The sequence below is a fragment of the Rhodnius prolixus genome, unplaced genomic scaffold (genome assembly GCF_049639745.1).
Source record: "Rhodnius prolixus isolate KJV_2025 unplaced genomic scaffold, Rpr scaffold_1, whole genome shotgun sequence".
NCBI lineage: Eukaryota > Metazoa > Arthropoda > Insecta > Hemiptera > Reduviidae > Rhodnius > Rhodnius prolixus.
Window position 1 is genome coordinate 41,993,041 of NW_027411581.1, and position 18,539 is coordinate 42,011,579.

An 18,539-nucleotide genomic window follows, 5' to 3' on the forward strand; every position below is an offset into this window, starting at 1 on the left:
GGTGACCTCCTATGAAATTACACAATAATTTGTGAAGTCCACTACTCTTCTTCGTCTACTTCTTCTTCTTCTTTATTTAGAATATTTATATTACACATAATGACCATTAATGTTTTTTCAAAATTTAATCATTAAGCTCTCCTTCACTTATACAAAATAATTGAGTCAAAATTTTTAAGAGCTTGTAAGTTCTGTAAAAACACTGATTAGAGGATTAAAAAAACAAAAAATGTATTTTCTATATTCCAAACTCTTCTCTTGACCCTTCTAGTGAACAATTAAATCTTTTATTGATCGATTCCAAGGGACATTTAATCGAGAATTCTGAAACTACGAATTAGTAACTACTTTTTAACTACAGGACAATTCTTCTTGTTTTTAAGACACGCCCACATCAGAGGACATTGGCATCGGAAGCTTTTTTCGCACTTCCGAAATCCGGACCGTGTTCTCTCAATACAGACTACACTGCAAATCACCGGGCAGTGATAAGAAGCTCCTAGAAAGGGCCGTCAGATAGATTCGAATTTATGATTTCTGCAATGGAATCCGGTACGCTAACTCTGACCTAATTCCTTCCTTCAAACAAGTATTATTATTAACTGACCGAACAAAATTAGCTACCCGAAAAGGGATAATATCATCAGGCCGAGTATAGCATGAAAATTCTATCCTAGCTAAGACTCACAGCTCTAGAGCTGCAATCTTAAGGAGAAACAGCTTAAGCTCCTGCACCGTCGACCCAAACCGACCAACATTCTTAATCCAGGCCTCCTCACATCTTATTCCATCCATTATAAGATGGATGGGTGTTTCCTGCACTAACTTAAAAACTGTACTGATAAGATTGGCATGTGCCTCATTTCGTAGAGGTATCTTCTTAGAAAATAAATTTTAGAGAGAAAGAACCAAACGCGTATCTGAGAGAGGAAAACATTTTGGATAGCTCATCAGCTCCTGGACTGTCCACGCCTAGAAACCCGGCGTGCAAGTATCAAACGACTCGACAATGGCTAATTTGGGCGAGTGTAGGACTTCCCATTTAACCAACCACCTTCTCATAACCAGAAATCTCCGAATTACTCGGCACCCTGATTAGAAGAACATCTTTAGCAGAGACTATATTTTTTCCTAGAACATTAATCAGACAATGCAGATGCTTTGAATTAATGGGTAAATTGACTCCGCTCTGCTTTGAATTTGAACGACTATTATGACGGAATTATTGTTTAATCGGGAATTGTAATTAAATTAAGATGTATTAAGAGCGAACTAAAAGCGAAGTTTTAGAGTTTTAGAACGAAAAGCGACAGAGCTTTTCATAAGTAGCTGTGGCTCATCTTAAGAGATTTGAAAAAGAAAGATTAAATTTTCATACGACGTTCTTGGCGGTGTGAACATTACGCTCGTCGGCAGTTGTGAAAGTTTGATGCAAAAGCAGCTCCTTACTGGGGAATAGAATTGTTCCAAATTAATTATTCCATTTTACAGTTACTGTATGCTAGATTATTTTGGAACTTCCCAAACCAAGTAATAATCTTGTATTAAAATTTCACGAATCTAATTTTCCCTCTAAATAAATGTGGACGCTCATCCTCGCCATCTAAATGGCACCTTATCTTCCCAGGAGATTTATTTCAATGCCTACTCATCCAGTAATAAGTTTTCCTTCATCATCAAAATCCCCACCTGCCTTTTTATTCGCCCAAGTTATTAGAAGGTGCGCAAATAAGGAATGTCTTGTAAGAACTGTTACTCCGGATTACTTCCTCACTCTATTTAATCCCCCCATATTTCTCTTTGACTCTTGGTATATTGCTTAAGGCATTGAAATCACAAAATGGATGAAGAAAAATTTCATCAAGTTTAAGGTAAGAATATTATTTCATAAAAATTATAATTTAGGAATACCTTTAATAAAAAAGTATTACAGGTTTATAACAAGAACAACCTGTGGTAACAACATTTGGCGTCTGGCGTGTACTGAAGGCCACGTATCTATTAAAATAACGTACCATGGCTATACAGTGTTGTCTGTAGCAACATATTAGAGAAATCTGGATACTAAAAAAAAATAATGGAACATATGTTCCATTTATTATCAGCTGTAATACTTGGCATTATTACTTTAAATTAGAGGAGTGTTACTCAATGTAACAGAGCCAAGCATAATATTAGAAGACAGTAGGTGGTCTGTGGGCCATTATATTATCTTTCATTGTAGATTGGCTTTTTTTACTGCACAAGACACAATGAAGGGCTATACCCATACTTAACTGCATAATGCATGGCTGTCTATATCATGAGGAAAATAACGAATTCACTGTCCTTTCTGTGGAAAATTCACTGATTTTTCAGGGTGAAAAATTTCAATTCAATTGAGAGGTTAAATTTATTTATATTGAGAGTAAAAAGTAACATGAGTGACATTTGAAGAAGTACCAAGTGGTACTTGATGGCGTTAACTTTAATATCAAATTTGGACTCAGAAAGATTTTTATAGAGCATAGTCCTGCTACTCAGACATAGTCAGACTTACTCTCGAAATACTAATTTCTGAAAATACTTTCGGAGACTCAGGGGATTTTTGAAAAATTGACGCGCTCATAAACTTTTCCTAGCCTTTTAAAGCGAGATTATATTGTAATGTCTATAATTTACAAAACGTATGTAATATTTTGTAGAAAAATAGAAAACTTCATTACTGATATTGATGAAGATAAAATCAATACTTTTTTTCTAATCTAACTCCCATTATAGCTTATGTTATAGGGGTATCTTTATTCTCAACCACTTTGCCATTAGAGCTTGCGCTGGGGAAAATCTGCGAATGGATCTTAGAAATAGGGAAATTTGCATTTTTTCGGACAGTCAAACGGCACTGAAGGCTCTCTCTTCCTTCAGAATTACCTCTTCCCTGGTCTGGGAATGTAAAAAGGCCCTAGATCAACTGGCTCGGCACAACAAACTCCGATTGGAATGGGTGCCGGGCCATGTGGGGATCAAGGGGAACGAAATAGCTGATCAGTTGGCCAGGAATGGAGCTAATACTCCCTTCACTGGTCCGGAACCAGTCCTGGGGATCACTAGGGGTGCAGTTCGTGAGGCTCTCAGAGACTGGATCTGGAGAGAGCACGAAAAGTACTGGGTGATGCTTCCAGGGGTCAAACACAGCAAGAGGGTTATGCCCTTGTTGTGCAAACAAAGAACTAAAGTGACTCTAGGTTTAGGCAGGAATCAGATTACTCTGATTACAGGCCTACTCACGGGGCACGGAAGGTTCAGAAAGCACCTGCACAAGATAGGGCTTATTAGCTCGGAACCTTTGTGCAGATTGTGCCAGGAAGAGGAGGAAACGGCCTCTCACCTGTTGTTCGATTGCGTTGCAATTGAGAGACTGCGCTATGACATCTTTGGAACCTTGAGGCCAAAGGAGATAATAGCGCAGAAGGAACTAGTAGGGAGGGCTCTCGACCTTCTTAGGAGGGGAGGTTTCACCTACTAGGTTTAAGGGGAAGGCACAATAAGCCTCGTGTGGCTGCAGTGCCGTGGAGATAGGGTCCCGCCCCGTCTTTTCAAAATCTAAAATCTAAAAAAAATCTATTCTCAACCACTTCATAAAACTTAAACTTGCACTTTCAATCAAACTGCAAGTTTTGTGTACTCAAGTGATAGTTTGTACAAATATAGAACCAAACTATTTCGTTTTGGAGAAAATCTTGAAAAATTAAGAAAACATTTTACGAGGACTCTCTACCCGCCTTCAGCCATTTTCAATATTTAAACCATTTAATTGTTTCCATCTTTACAAAAATTTTTGAACTGGCATTTTAAAAAAAATAAAATAAACCTCATCACCTCCCTTTTAAAGAAAGCTTTATGAAATCAATTTTATCGGATTATGCGCAAAAGAAGATTTCAAGATTAAACAAATTCAATCTTTCTGAGTTCGTTGCAGATATGAAAGACGAATAACAAAAAGTGCTGCTGCACACTGCACTTCATATGCAATTCAATTATAGAAGACAAAATTAATTATTGAAAAGTAATAAAATGAGCAGTACAAAGATAAGCTATAAGATTGCTTATTTATTTTTTATTTTTTAAACTGTAGGAAACTGAAATTAAACGTGAAGAGAAAAGATATTATTTGTTTAACAGCACACAAAGTAGTTTGTTGTTTATGATGTAATTTGCTTTAGATGCCGAAGAGTGAAATGAAATTATAAGATGTACATAATAAGCATTAAGAAGAAATGAAATTGTTCACTCCCGTCATTTAAAAAAAAAAAAAAAAAAAATGGAATGCAATATAAGGCCAGGAAAAAAAAAATTGTAAGGGTAGAGATAAAGATTATAATTTTTTCCATCTTCCTTGGTTGAAGGCGAGTCTGATGGTGCGGGAGCCCAGAGCCAACACGCACCATTGGTTCCATCCCCTTGCCAGTGAAGCTCCACTTAAGAAAACATTATTCACACGGTTTTTCCACCAATTAAAATGAAGGCACGCTGGAAGGGCGTAGAGTTGTGGGCACCGGTTGTGCCTGGTAAGGGATGGGCTTAGAAGTGAAGCGATTTGAAAGAGGGTTCTACTGGAGCAAAAGTATAGAAGAACTTCCTCAAGAAGAAGAAGAGAGAAGAGAAATGGTGTGGAAACTTTACAAATTAAGGGCGATAAAAAATATGAGCTTGAACTGCCTTATTTTAAGTGCTCCGTCTAGGAAATCTGATTTTACCAAGCCTTCACCATCTATAACCACTCACCAGTTCCGGATCAAGTAGCTTTAGTTGAATGATCTCCTTTTTTTCAGGTATAAATGCTTAATTTTAATATCAAGAAAATAAGACAACCGCATTGAAGCATCCAGCGGCAAATAAATACATTCTTTCTATTAAATGTTTAATATGGAAGAATAATAAGACGTTACATATTTTCTATGTAATTATTTTTTAACCCTGCTGGCTATGATTAATGCAGTTCAGGAGTTGGCCTTGGCTTTGGTTCTTAAAAAGTAGCCGGAGGCCGTGGCAATGCCACAGCCTTCTGAGTACCTACTTCTTGTTATTTATAATGGCTACTCGTTTGAGCGTTCAAATCGCTGAGAATGTTTACTCATAGCTACAAGGGCTGACAGGCGCAAAATCACAAAAAAATTGACATCCCAACTTCCAAAATAACAATGTATGATGTGTTAGATTTGCAGTTAGATGTTTTGTAGCAGTAAGCGTTCTCAGGTAGTTTCCGTTTTAGAACTCAGGACCTGTCTGTTTTCTGTCCGAGGCTCAGGGTGCAGTAATTTAGAAATCTAAAGGCTGGTTTCTTTATAAGTTTTTAATTGTAGGAGTTTGAGTTTCCTCTGGTGCACCAAGGCGTAACCCAGTACCTAGTTTTGGAACAACCTGGTCCACATACCTCCCCATCATTACAAGGGAAACATAAGTTAACTTAAACGAGTAGAAAAGTTTGGAGCATTGTGGTTACAGCGGTGTCTTTCAGGCGGGAAGAACTGTGAATTTTGGTACGCTGGTCTTAATTTAAATGTTATCTGAGGAGTCCCGGTTAGTCTTGTACGAGGAATAAGCAATAATATTTCAGGGTTTCGCCCCTTAATCTTTACGTCCACACTCTTCGGAGGTACGTCAGCGTTTTAGTTGAATACATTCTCCTGAGGAAACTAATTTTGGTATCGCCAATTTGCATTTGTGAAATCAATCAGTAATTTTGTCTGAGGTTTGCATGTTCTATGGTAGCCTGTAGGAAGATCATGAAAGAAGAAGTGTCCTTGCTTGAACCACAATGATTTTTCATAAAAAACGTTTTTAGAACATTATGTGAATATTTATGGATGGTTCCTAAAGTTCACGAGGTTGTGATGAGGCAATTATTACCAATGGCAGGACCTACAAGTTTAGTTCGCCAACTAACAGTAGCATCTTTGTAGCAGAACTGAATCCGATTTACATAGCACTGGTCTCTAATCTGTAAAAAATTAATGGACATTAAATGTGTAAATTAAATTCAAAATTTGAAGAAAGTCAGTTGATTAGAAGAGTCTCTTCACTGAATAAATGTGCTTCTTAGCGATTTTTTCACTCAAAATATTTTCATACAAAATTTAATACTCGTATTGCTGTAGAGTAACTAAATGATGCTAGAGTTTTACACCAGACATCTAATATGATTTTTAGTTAGGTTTACAATAACTAAATAGTTTTTTATTTTTAATGGTTCAGAATATTTAAATTTTAAATTATTTAAGGAACGAACATAATGAAGTATAATCAAAGATCTGATATCTCCGAGCCTTTAAGTTGGAATGCTGTAATTGAGTTTATCTTGTCTTGCGCAAAGAAGGCTGATTGTTGAGGAATGATTGTTAACTTGTAAGTGTGAAGAAGACGAAGATGTAGTACATAGTGGAGGACTTCGCTAAAGAGAGGCTGTTAGCCGAGAAGTGTTGGTGATGCATCAACTCCTCCCTCTAGTTGTCCTCAACATACACACACACACACACACACGTCCGACACAATAAGGAAATCTCACCTCCTCCACAGCACAAGATCAACTGTAAGAAAGTAGCTGGTAGGTTCGGCAAGTGGTAAGATTATTGCCGACTGCGTTGACAAGGGCTAACGACAGAAAGCTGTTCGCCAATAGTAAGAGACTTATCTCTTCACTAAAGTACTGCCATCACCAGCAGGCCGACTTGAAGACGAAGGCTGTGCGAGAAAGAGCGATACAAGACGCCGGCCGTGGTAAATAACTTGCTAGGCTGACAAACAGTGGCCGGAATGGCGTATCCGTGTGTTAGTTCGGATCTAGCTCTCTGTCTACGTGTAAAGGCCGGCAAAGTCCAACGTCACGAAGAACCACGCTTGTTTATTATTGACGCCACATGTTTTATATAAAAAAAACACCTCCTCACTCGTTTCCCTTAGGGACTTTTAGAATTTTATATCTACTTGCGTACATCAGAATGCGGGCTACTTCGTTACACTATTGTAAACCGTGTACAATCCACCCTTGATTATAAAATGAATTATAATCGCTTAACGTCACTTTTATAATAGTTTAACTTGTACAACCTTTACATAAATACACTTGTTTGTCTATTAAGGGTCATTACAGATCATAAGCCAGACAATAAAATGTGGAACATTTCTAATGTACCTAGTTAATCGCTGTATATGAAGAGTTCTTTAGTTATTACAATTTCTTATTTAATTCAGCAAATATTCGTGCAAGATACAAAATAACTGCATCATAAAAAACAAATAATAACATTAAGCATCTTATTCGGCAATGTAAGAAATTTCTAATTTCTATCAGAAAAATATTAAAAATAATTCCATTGATTTTCACTAAATGTTTCAGAAAACGGAAACGCCGCTCCGATCATTAAATTAATACTTTATTGGGAGTTGCTTCATTGGCAGGCATCTCACTGGTTCTTAAGACTTTTATTATAGTATTGTGCATCAAATTTTCTTTCGGTTCAATTTCGCTGAAGCTGTGAATGCTTCAATCCTTTTTTGCTTCAATAGAAGTACCAATGAATACCAGAGCTTCATTTTCCTTTCATTTGGACTTATATACAAGGGTGTACGTGAACATATCGGACCCTTTCTAATGCTGTGAATGTAAATAGTGTTTTATTTTACTTTTTGTTACTAAACTACGTAGTATTGAGAGATTGTCCTATTTTAGAAATGGATTTTTCACCAAAAGTGTTAGTTTTGTGCTCCTCTTTGAATCTCAAATTGGTCTGTGTTTGTGTGGGTATGAAAGAGAGATTAAGGGGTGGTGTGTCTGTCTGTAGAGTAAACTTAACTCTTAAACGCAATGGAAAGTTAAAAATTTGATGTCTTTGAAGTGATATCATTTGATATCTTCCCCTACATGTTACTCTACCTAAAGTAAACCTCAGAAGTAGAATATAAGAAAGAAAACAGGTGTTGGGCGCTAATGATAGCCACAGTTAAAGCGCCCAAAAAAATAATAAAAATAAAAATAAACAAAGTTCCTCATAAAAAGTTCTGGATAAACCAGTTATTATGTAGAATTTGGTACAAAAACAAACCGTGATTTACATTATTATATATGCTGCTCACATACTTATGGCAGAGACAAGTGGCTACCAACTTCATTATAACGAGTAAACTAATTTAAGAGAGTAATTTAATTTTAAGCGTCCTTTTTTTTTTACAGCGAATGAAAGTACTTGAAATGAATTATTTTAATGTAAACTAAAAACTAATTAGAACAAGACGCCATTATCATACAGAATAGCAAAACAAAAACTGAATATTTTATTAGCGCTGTAATTGCATTTAGAGCTATAAAAAACGCAACAATGGTTCGGATGATAGCACAAACACCGAGTTGGTCAATTAAAAAATTATATATTTAACACATTTTCGAAACAGCCAACAGTTACAATATAAAATAGAATAGTAACATGAAAAAGAGGGGAGATAAAAAAATAATAAATAAAAATAAACAACATGGATCTTCTCGGCGAAGATAGCCTTCGGCAAAACGGGCGTAAAGCGTCCGGTCACTCTATACGCAGAAGAGAGATGGAAAAGGCATGCGCACCAATTTACATGAGTCATTAACGCTACTTGCCGCCAGCCAAACTCGACATTAGACTCGCTAATTATCAATTGAGAGTGTTTTTCAGAACTCCTTCTCTCGAAATTAGCCATTTTCTGAGATAAATTGCGACCATTAAATCTGATAAGGCTAACATTTTGTTCTTCTTCTTTATCTTACTTTTGCTGTAATCCGAAAACAGAATAAAATATCTGGTGTGGACACTCTCACGGCTTGCTCTAACTACTGTTCTATAGGTTCTAATTCATAGTTTTCTTCCAACTCCTAACATTTAAGCAATATTTCATTTTTTACCAACACACAAATTTGTAAAACTGATACTCAATTTGTGTAACACAACATCCATTGGAAACATAACACTGAAATTTAAAAAAAACTGGATTCAGTTCTTTATCAGCATCAGTATGTCATAGATGTTATAGAAACATAACTAATGATGATAAAACGAGTTCAAAATTCGGAAAAATGTTTTGGTGTCCCTTAAATAGAAAATGTGGTTTTACGAATTGTTCTCTTTGTATGCGTTTACTCAAAAGCAGAAAGTTCAATTTTAGGCTCTACTAAAATGTATCTATTGTCCCTTCATCAGGAAATGTCTCATTGTATTTAATTATAAATCATTTACTCAAAAGAATGGCACCAATAGTCGATTTCAGTCAATAATTCCTGCCAATAATGCCAGGCTGATAATTATTCAGTCACATGCTCTTCATCAGCTGATTGATTACCAATGATGCACTAAACGTAAGAATTTTCTGCTTTTATTTTTTGAAATCTAATATTTCCACGTTGGCATCTCACCAAGGATACTTCAACGTTCGCCTAATTCCTTAATATTTCGCAGAAACTTTCATACTTTATACTTATAAATTTTAGAAGTTTATCTATTTGATATAAAGTTGAGGTGAAGCTTGAAGTTGATGCATTATACAAAGTTGCAGGTTATTATAGAAGAGATAAGAACTACGGCATAGCAGCAGTTAAATAGTTGTATGTAAGCTCTGCGGTAAAGGGCTGACGGGTGTGTGTAGGCAACAAGGTACAGGGATGTCACCCAAAGAAGATCCAGCGGCAGCGGCTCGCCGTTGACATCGTCACCGTATCGTATATAATTAATGGTAAGAACCAAAGTGATGGATGGTGGAGATTATGTGTCAGCGACAAAACTCCATTGGCTAAATCCTTTACCACAGCCTCCGAGCCTTCCTTTCAGCCAATCAGACGCCTTATCTCTCTTTTTATTTTATCTGCAAATCTCTTTTCATCCCCGAATACGTCTCTAATGTACAAGCTCATTACAGAGATATCACTTCTTAGCAAATACATTTATTTCCTCCTTAATTGATTAATTTTTAAGCTTTCTTTCAAAAGTGATATTTTAGGTGAAATTTTATGCGGCATTGACGTCACTGACTTACAACCATTTCTCGATTTATCCAAATGTTTTCCGTTATAGTTTGAGAGTATTAATTAGACTTACTGTACAACATGACGAACTTTGTAATAAAACCACATCTCTTTTGACTGCTGCTGCAAAAGCACGATATGGCAATGAATTCTCTGGCAATAAACTTATCCCAGCTGACGTCCCACAAAACAACACTTTAAGTCCTACTCATCTTGATACTATGATCGTAGGCGGATGATACCGCTAGTCGGTCTCACAACCTCCTCTCTTCATCTACTTCTCATGCTGCTTCAATCCTATAGCAAGACCTGGACCTCATTTAAGAGAGAGTACCACTTTTCCCATCATCGGCTTTTTGGCACCATCTTCTAATACGTACCTACCTTTCTCATATCACTTTCTGCATCATCTATCCATCTAATCCTGGGACGTCCTCTACTACATCTAGCGCCCTCCGGGTGTCCATATAAAACTTTTCTTGGAAATCGTCCGTTCAACATGGCCAAGCAACCTCAACCTACCTTTATTGATATAAGACATTATTTCGGGTTCTCCGTATAGTCTCTTGAGAATTGAATTCTCCCTGTATATCTACTACCCCCTTAATCGTACAGCTGATTCCATTTAAGCCAGTGCTAAGTATAATAATTAAGATAGACCTTTTCTTTTCCACTCACTGCTCATGCCCTCAACAGAACTTAAGTGTGAAGAAATGCACATGAAGTTTATGAAAAATCGTTTTGGAGAATATCTTTTTTTTTAAAAAAAAACAGAAAAAATAGAATCGGTAAAGTAGCACATACTGTTATCCCCTAAACCAAATTTAGAACTTTTCTGTACACATTTAAGCCTTAATATAAACTTTAAAATTTCTTTTTTAATACTACTAAACACCTGTAAGGGATGGTACAATCGGCCAAACCTCTTCCTCCTCGTCGGCTAGATCGATGATATAAGAGGGGAGCGCGGTCTGCTTCCGTTTGCCTAGGCTCCACCTTGCCTTGCTGAGCAAGATATGTGTGTGGCAGCCCGATAGGACAATAGGTACCATCCCAGCTCTAGTGGCCCCTGTATGAGAAAAGTAAATGTGTAGTAGGCGCTAATGGCCACAGACGACGATGCGCGGGAAAAAAATAAACACCAATTTCGGAAACCATTTTCCTGGACTTAGCTATTCCCGAAAAACTCGAATTCGAAATCCACACGATTAGAATAGCTTCTCTTACTAAGAGAGTGTAAAAAGTAGCGCCATATTTCGTTTGCAAAGCCCAATTACTTCTGTGTAATCTGCAATGCTGCAAAAAAGCACATTTATTAATTCTGGATATAAACTTTTAAAAAAAAAAACATTTGGGTATATTCAATCTTTTATAGAAATTTTTAATTAATTTGCGAGGAATTCTTCTTTTGCAATACCTTGCTGTAGAAAGAAGCTCTTTATCCGGAGCTGTCTCAGGCTACGGGGACAGTTTGATGGCTGCTCTATTGGGAAACTTCCCGCCAGGACAGCTGCAGTCATGGAGGGAAGTATGATAAATATCACCTGTCAGCTATAGTTTATTTAGTTCCAGCACAGTAGTATGCTTTAAATTGATAGATTTTTTTAAAGTTTTATTTCTTATTTCTAGCATACTTTAAACTCGTTTACCAGGTAGAGCCACTTTAAGTAGCCTAACATGTCAAACCACGGGGCGCTTTACATAAAAGCGGCCTAAACAAAGACCTAGTACATCTTTCTTATTAATATTGTAGATACAAACTTGGGCAAGTGGACGAGCCAGCCACTTCTTATAAGTGACTTTCATTCTATGGTCCTTGCGCTTATATTTAAACAATCAAATTTTCGTCTAAATTTAGAATCTGAAGAATATCACTTGGAACTTGCGCTAAATTTAAAATCGAATCTTTATACATCTAACCAAAGTCCTGCTTGTTTAGTCTACGTAGTGCCGTGACCGACTGACTATATTTAATAAAATTTAGAACTTTTAAAGAATTTGTTCACGTTGGAAATTGTACTAAGGGGTAAATAATGAAAGTTTTAGCACCAGATTTTTTACTGGAAATGGCGATTTTGCGGTTTCCAGAGATCGAAAAATGGTTTCCATAAATTGGTCTGAGTGTAGGAGCAGCATAACTCAAAGAAAGAAAATTGCAGAGAGTTTGAATTTGTATCTGTGCTAATATGGGACCTGATATTAAGTTTTTGACGAAATCGTCACACCTAAAAGTGCCGCATTATTTGAACAAATTTACCGTTTTTGCAATTTTTCGAGAAGGGCCCAAAAGATTATCTTTAAAACTTTTCGAGACCGAGAAATAGGTGGGCTAAGCTTCCCTATAAATTTTCAATTAAAGTTAAAGAGCGCATAACACCTGAATAATATTATTAAAATCAAATTTATTAGAAAAATACCAAATTTGAAGTTAGGATAGTTTGTCTAATATTAATATTAATATGGTCCTAGAATTAGCAATAAAAGCCATTCGCACTAACGTACACGGTACTACTTACAATCATCTCACTCAGCACATGGCTTACGCCGATGATGTGGTTCTAACAACGCGTACTAAGAATACCTTAGCTGGATCTCTTCAGGAGTTTGAGGAAGCGGCGAAAAAGCTCGGTTTACTAATAAATGCGAAGAAGACAGTTAACATGAAAACCGCAAGAGACCCGAGCAAAGAAAAAAATTTCATCAAGTTCATGAACTATAACTTTGTGATGGTAAATATCTTCAAATATTTAGGATCGTTTTGTTACCAAGCAGAATGACGTTAGCTCAGACATTAAGGCGAGAATCGCTGCAGGCAATAGATGTTACTTCGCGATGATACGCTTTAAAACGTTATCTACTCGTGCAAAGTTACTACAAAGTTAAAGACAGTGATAAGGCCAGTAGGGAAGACGAGCAGGCCCTGAATGTCTGGGAGAGCAAGATTCTCAAAAAAGATTTATGGGCCAGAGAAGGAGCGAGATCAGTGGAGGATTAGGTCGAATACAGAGTTGAAAAAGCTATACCAGGAAACAGGATCTCGTAGCCTTCATTAAACAAGGACTCCTTAGGTGGCTGGGTTGAACCCTTGCCCAGAAGGATGTTTTATGGAACTCCAAGGGGTTGACGTCAACGAAGGAGGCCTCGTATGAGGTAGCTGGATGACCTGAAGAGCATGAACGTGCGTAGATGGCGTTCTAGAGCCCACGATCGAGAGGAATGGAGGAGGCTGGTTGAGGAGGCCCGGGTCCTTCCAGTACTATAGCGCCCCAGAAGAGGATGAAGAAGGAAGTACACAAAAAAAAATGGCTCACTATTTCAGTGAAGACTAGCTCAAAAGACTGAACAAAATCAGCTGAAATCAGTGGAAGTGCCACTTTATTGAATAGATGATGGTTTGTAGAGGTTTGTTTTTGGCTCAAAGTTGTTTCAAAATGATTTATTCTGAATGGCGGTAAGAAAAAGGCAAGTATTTCACACCAGACCACTAATTTGATATCTTTCATTTTAAAATATGTTTTCTTTTAGTTCCTACTTCATTTTTTACTTAATCCACGTGTTTGTTAGAATGTGATTGTTTTCAGCTCCAAAAATTATAATTAAAAAAGAAAAATACGCTGCCAGTTCAACGTAACACAAAAAAATTGTTGACATTTTAGGCAGGCACACAGTGCTTTGTTGACATGCTGTTTTTAACATCGTGTTTACAATGAAAAGAAGCGGTAGAAACAGAAATTTAATAATTGTTTGTCTCGTATTTTCTCTAAGGCCAAAACGTAACAGTTTTCTTAAGATAATCTATTTTTTTATCATTATTATTTTTATTAAGGCGCGACAGTATCTAAGGTCATTTTTCTCTCATGCAGTCCCCAAGCTAAACTTGTTTTTCAAATTTTTATTTTTTGTAGTTATCGAGGAAATTCAAAAATGTTATAAATACTAACAATATGTTCTATAGAAATGTAAGATCACAATTAAAGGTCAGTAGAACACTAGCATCACCTCCATCGACCGAGGTGTTTTTTTCAGTAAAATAAATTTGTAATGAACAAATTGTGAATGTTTTATAAAATTGATGTGAATAGTTGTATTTGTGCTGACAAGGCCGACACAAACTTGTTAAAGTGCACCGAACAAGAAGAGTAGGTATCTAGCAGGCAGTGACAGAACATTGTTGCCAAGCTTACCACCACAACTCTACCAGGTAGCGCCCAACTTTACCAACGCATTCTTCCTGGAATAGTTGCGAGAAATATCAGCGTTCAACTATTAGTGGCCCAAATTAACCACCTTAATGACGTCAGTTAGCCATTTAGCTTCGTATATTATATTTATTTAATTAATTCTTTGGAAAGAAATATTTTATATAAGAAATAACACACCCCAAATTGTTATGTTCATTTAGAAACAAATAGTGTACATTTAAAAAGTGATATATTTAGTAGAATGATCAAATTTTGGTATAAACTACTAATTTTACCTGACAGTCAAATTCAAAAAATTTGTTATTTAAAACTGGTACAGGAAATCAACAATAATAATGTTCCCTACAACTGGTGTTCAGGTTTGAAAGATATGTTATCTAGTATTGGTGCTTTAGAAATATGGGAGTATCAAGATCCAGTAATTTTAAAGAAAATTTTTTGTGACTTAAGAACTAAATTTCAAAATAACTTGGTATGTAAGGATATTGAAGAGGTTTTGAACTCTAAATTCAACTCCCACTACAGATTAATAAGCAGTTTAGGCAGTAAAGAGCCCCTTCTCAATTTTAATACTTCTATTGTCAAATTGAGATTAGTAATTCAGTTAAGGTTATTTAATAGTAAATACCCGACTATATTTATAATGGGTAGAACATTTAAATTTAAGCCAGACAATTACTGCTTTACTTGCTTTTCAACTAAAACCGATACCTTAGAACATTTTCTAACTGAATGCCCATTTTACAGCTCGTTAAGATGTAAATATTTTAATAGTTACAAATTGAAAATAGACTATCTTCTTTCGGTACAAACGGACCTTCAATTAAATAAATTGTATTATTTTGTAATACAAGCACTTCAGAATAGGCAAAAAGTAAAAGAAATACTAGCCACTGACTGATACTTGATAACACTGAAATAAAATAATAAAGTGGTCTGCCAGAGGTTGTTGTAATGAGTTAATAGAGTAATGGTTAAATTGTGTGCTTTGTACAGTCAAATTTTTGGTTTTGTAAAAAAAAAAAAAAAAAAAAATGTCTACAAGTAGGGAGTACTTATTTTATTTTGATATAATTTATATTTTTACTTTATCTGGATTATTTACTTTGTAACCAATGTAATTTTTTATTTACACTATGTATAGCCAACTCCATTGCAAAAAGTTTGTAAACTTAAAAGCAATAAATAAAAACTATTAAAACTATATAAGAAATAACAATATTAATACTTGTTTTAGGAGTAAAGCTCTTTAAAAATCCCCTGCAGGACAATAAAGGAGTGGACGAAAAATATGAAACAATAACGCAACAAAATAATGCCAGGATGGAATCTTGTTTAAAATGAAAAATAAATAAATGGTAAAAATTAACTGAAATTCAGCACCAAAATACCCATTTCCCACCAAAAAAATCTTGTTTGAAAATAGTAATTGAATTGAAGAAAAAGGTAGAGGTATGTGCGTTATTATTATTATAGAACATTTTGTGAAACTTGACAGATGAAGATGGCTACTTTTTAATGTTAGTAGATTGATTAAATCAACTAAAATATGAGAAAGAAGTGTGCCCATCTAGTACAATTAATAATAATTACCATAAAAAGCGCAGATACGTTCCTTTATGCAAATTTAAGATCATTTAAATATTACATCTTGAGAGAAGATCGCTACGGTGACAACAACATACAATATAGAAGCAGCCATATATATTAGCAGAGCACAGTATCCACATAACGTCGAGTGCAGTAATTATATTAGTTATATATACATGTATGCAGGTTGGGGATTGTACAAGATGTTGATGATGCTAGGAATACTCTGACAGAAACGCAAGCGTTAGTATCAAGTGTCGTTTTGGTGTGATGTATCCCCTGCGAGTTGGACTCTCCAGGGAGGCCTCACGTCTCATTCCGCCGTAGAGCAACTCACACTAGATCCTCTCCGGCCACAACCCTCTAGCTTCTCATTCTCAGGCAGACGTGACGATCTGACGATAAGCTAGACTATCCCCCGCTAGATTTTTTCTTATCCCCACCATAAAACCTTCTTGGACCACCTCTCCGCATACTCTGCTCCCAAACATAATGAACCGTAGTTCCCTAACATCTATCCTTCTTGCTCATCATATGATTCATTTGAATTTCAAAGATTAGTTCATAGAAAACGAACAAAATGGAGATATTTCAGTAGATTGTTCAAATGTTTGCTGTTTAAAGTTAGAAATTATCATTTATTTAAACAAATGCGCAAGACACAATTGTATAATTATAAATCTAAATTGATGCGCAGCAAATGTTTTTGTGCGTGATTATGTAAATTGTGCTGTTGATTACATAGTACATTTAATTTGGAACAATATTAGTCGCAACTGAAACTATTCGTTGCAGATAAAGGCTGTACACCAAACAACAAACAATATTAATTTATAATTAAAAGCAAATATATTTATATGTTATTTAAACAAAATCTCTAGAGCTGAGCGATTGCTCTTAAAAAGTAATTGGCCTCTTCTAGCTTCAATGTTCACTGCATCGCTATTTCAACGCATATTACCTGCAGCGTTATTGCAGCATTTATTTAGAGTCAATTATTACTCGCTCAATTTGATAGACCATCCAATCAGCCATGCCTCTAGCCATTATAATGTTCCTCTAACTTATAACTAATTATAATGCCTCTAGTTCACTATAATGTCATCTGACTGTATAGTAAGTGCACAATATAGTTGACTATATGATGCCCAACTAATTTTACATACATTTTGTATTAACTTTATTCAATATAGCCAAGCCTTTAATTCTTCAAAAAAGTTGACGACTAAAATTATATGAGGTACAAATTTCCTTATTTATGTTTTATATTTATTTTTTTAATAACTAATTTTGTGTGTCTAAGGTTCATAAAACGATACCCATATGGTGAACTGACATCATTACGAGCTTGGCCGTAAATTCCCATATCGCTTCCACTTTAGGGTTAAATACATTTTATTATTCAGTCAGATAAAATAAATTGGAACCTCGAAAACAAGTAAAAGAAACAGAACTGGACTTCCGAACTAGATTCTTACAACTTTCCCCAATAAATCAGAGAAGCAGATCAAATAAAGCTAGAAATTTGTAACTGAACTTTCTGTTCGTTCTCTGTTCTAATGGAATGTTCAGTTAAGGAACTTAAGCTTCATTTAATCTGCTTCACTGTAATAGCTGAATAAAGCTTATATTATGTAGAGTTAGTGGAAAATAATCGTAAAATTCTAGACAATTGTAGAAATAGAGCGATATTGCGGAAAGATTCATTTCGTTTCATTTGCTGACTTTGAATATTGAAATGCTAAACATTTTTAAAAGTTAAGAAAATATTGTTTTTTTTAATGATTTAAGGCGCGTCAACATCTAAGGTTATTGGCGCCCGGAGCTTTTTTCAGTGCACTGCCGGCCTCCGGACAGTGTTCTCTCGTTACAGACAACACTGTCCATCACCGGACAGTGAGCTGTAAGAAGCTCCTAGGAAGAGAAAATCTAAGGGGTCAGCAGCTGGATTCTAACCCGGGACCTCCGCGTGGGAGTCCAGTACGCTAACCGCATAGTAATCCCTTCCCTAAAATTATTTGTAAAGTTACACATATTTCGTCAAAACTCACTGTTTTAACAAACAAAACTCTGTCATTTGTATAAAACATATTCAAAACACTTCAATTATTCATCGGAGGCACAGTTTTATTCAGTAATTTTTATGGCGTATTCCAAGCAGATCCAAGCAAAAACGCAGCTATGCCTAGTACTACCGAATAAGCCAAATTTAAGCACAGACAGTTTAATGCTTAAATCATAATGGGTCTCAGCTTCAGTAATTCAGAACAGAATATTTATGCCATTTTAGTAATCACAATCCTTGTAATATGTAGAAAGATCTTTCAGTCAATATAAGGAAGTCTCAAAATGAATACTGTGCAGAGGCGAAAGATCAGATATACTCGGAGTTTAGATTTGAACTCAACTATTAAACATTCTACTTTAACTTAGCTACTTCAGTTTTTCAGGTGGAGCTTAAAGATTCCACTACCAATTAGGTATCTTGGACGGAGGCTGAGCTCATATTTTACTATAAAAAATATTTTATAACAAATAAAAAGTAGCAATAGCGGGATTAGAACTGGTGATCTCCCACTTACAAAGCCACTCCTCGTAACCTCTACATCAACAACGCTTATTCTATGTTAAATAAGTGCATAATGCAAAACATGTTTTACAGGATACACGTATGCGTTTTGAGTCCGAACAAATAGTGATTAGAAAATGATTTACCTGTCGGG

At 35.7% G+C, this 18,539-nt stretch overlaps 1 protein-coding gene across 3 annotated transcripts in view; it reads right to left on the minus strand.

Moving 5' to 3' along the window:
- The window catches only part of LOC141459970 (toll-like receptor 7), a 405,450-nt gene that overhangs the window by 166,933 nt on the left and 219,978 nt on the right, over nucleotides 1-18,539 (minus strand). The window lies entirely within an intron of this gene.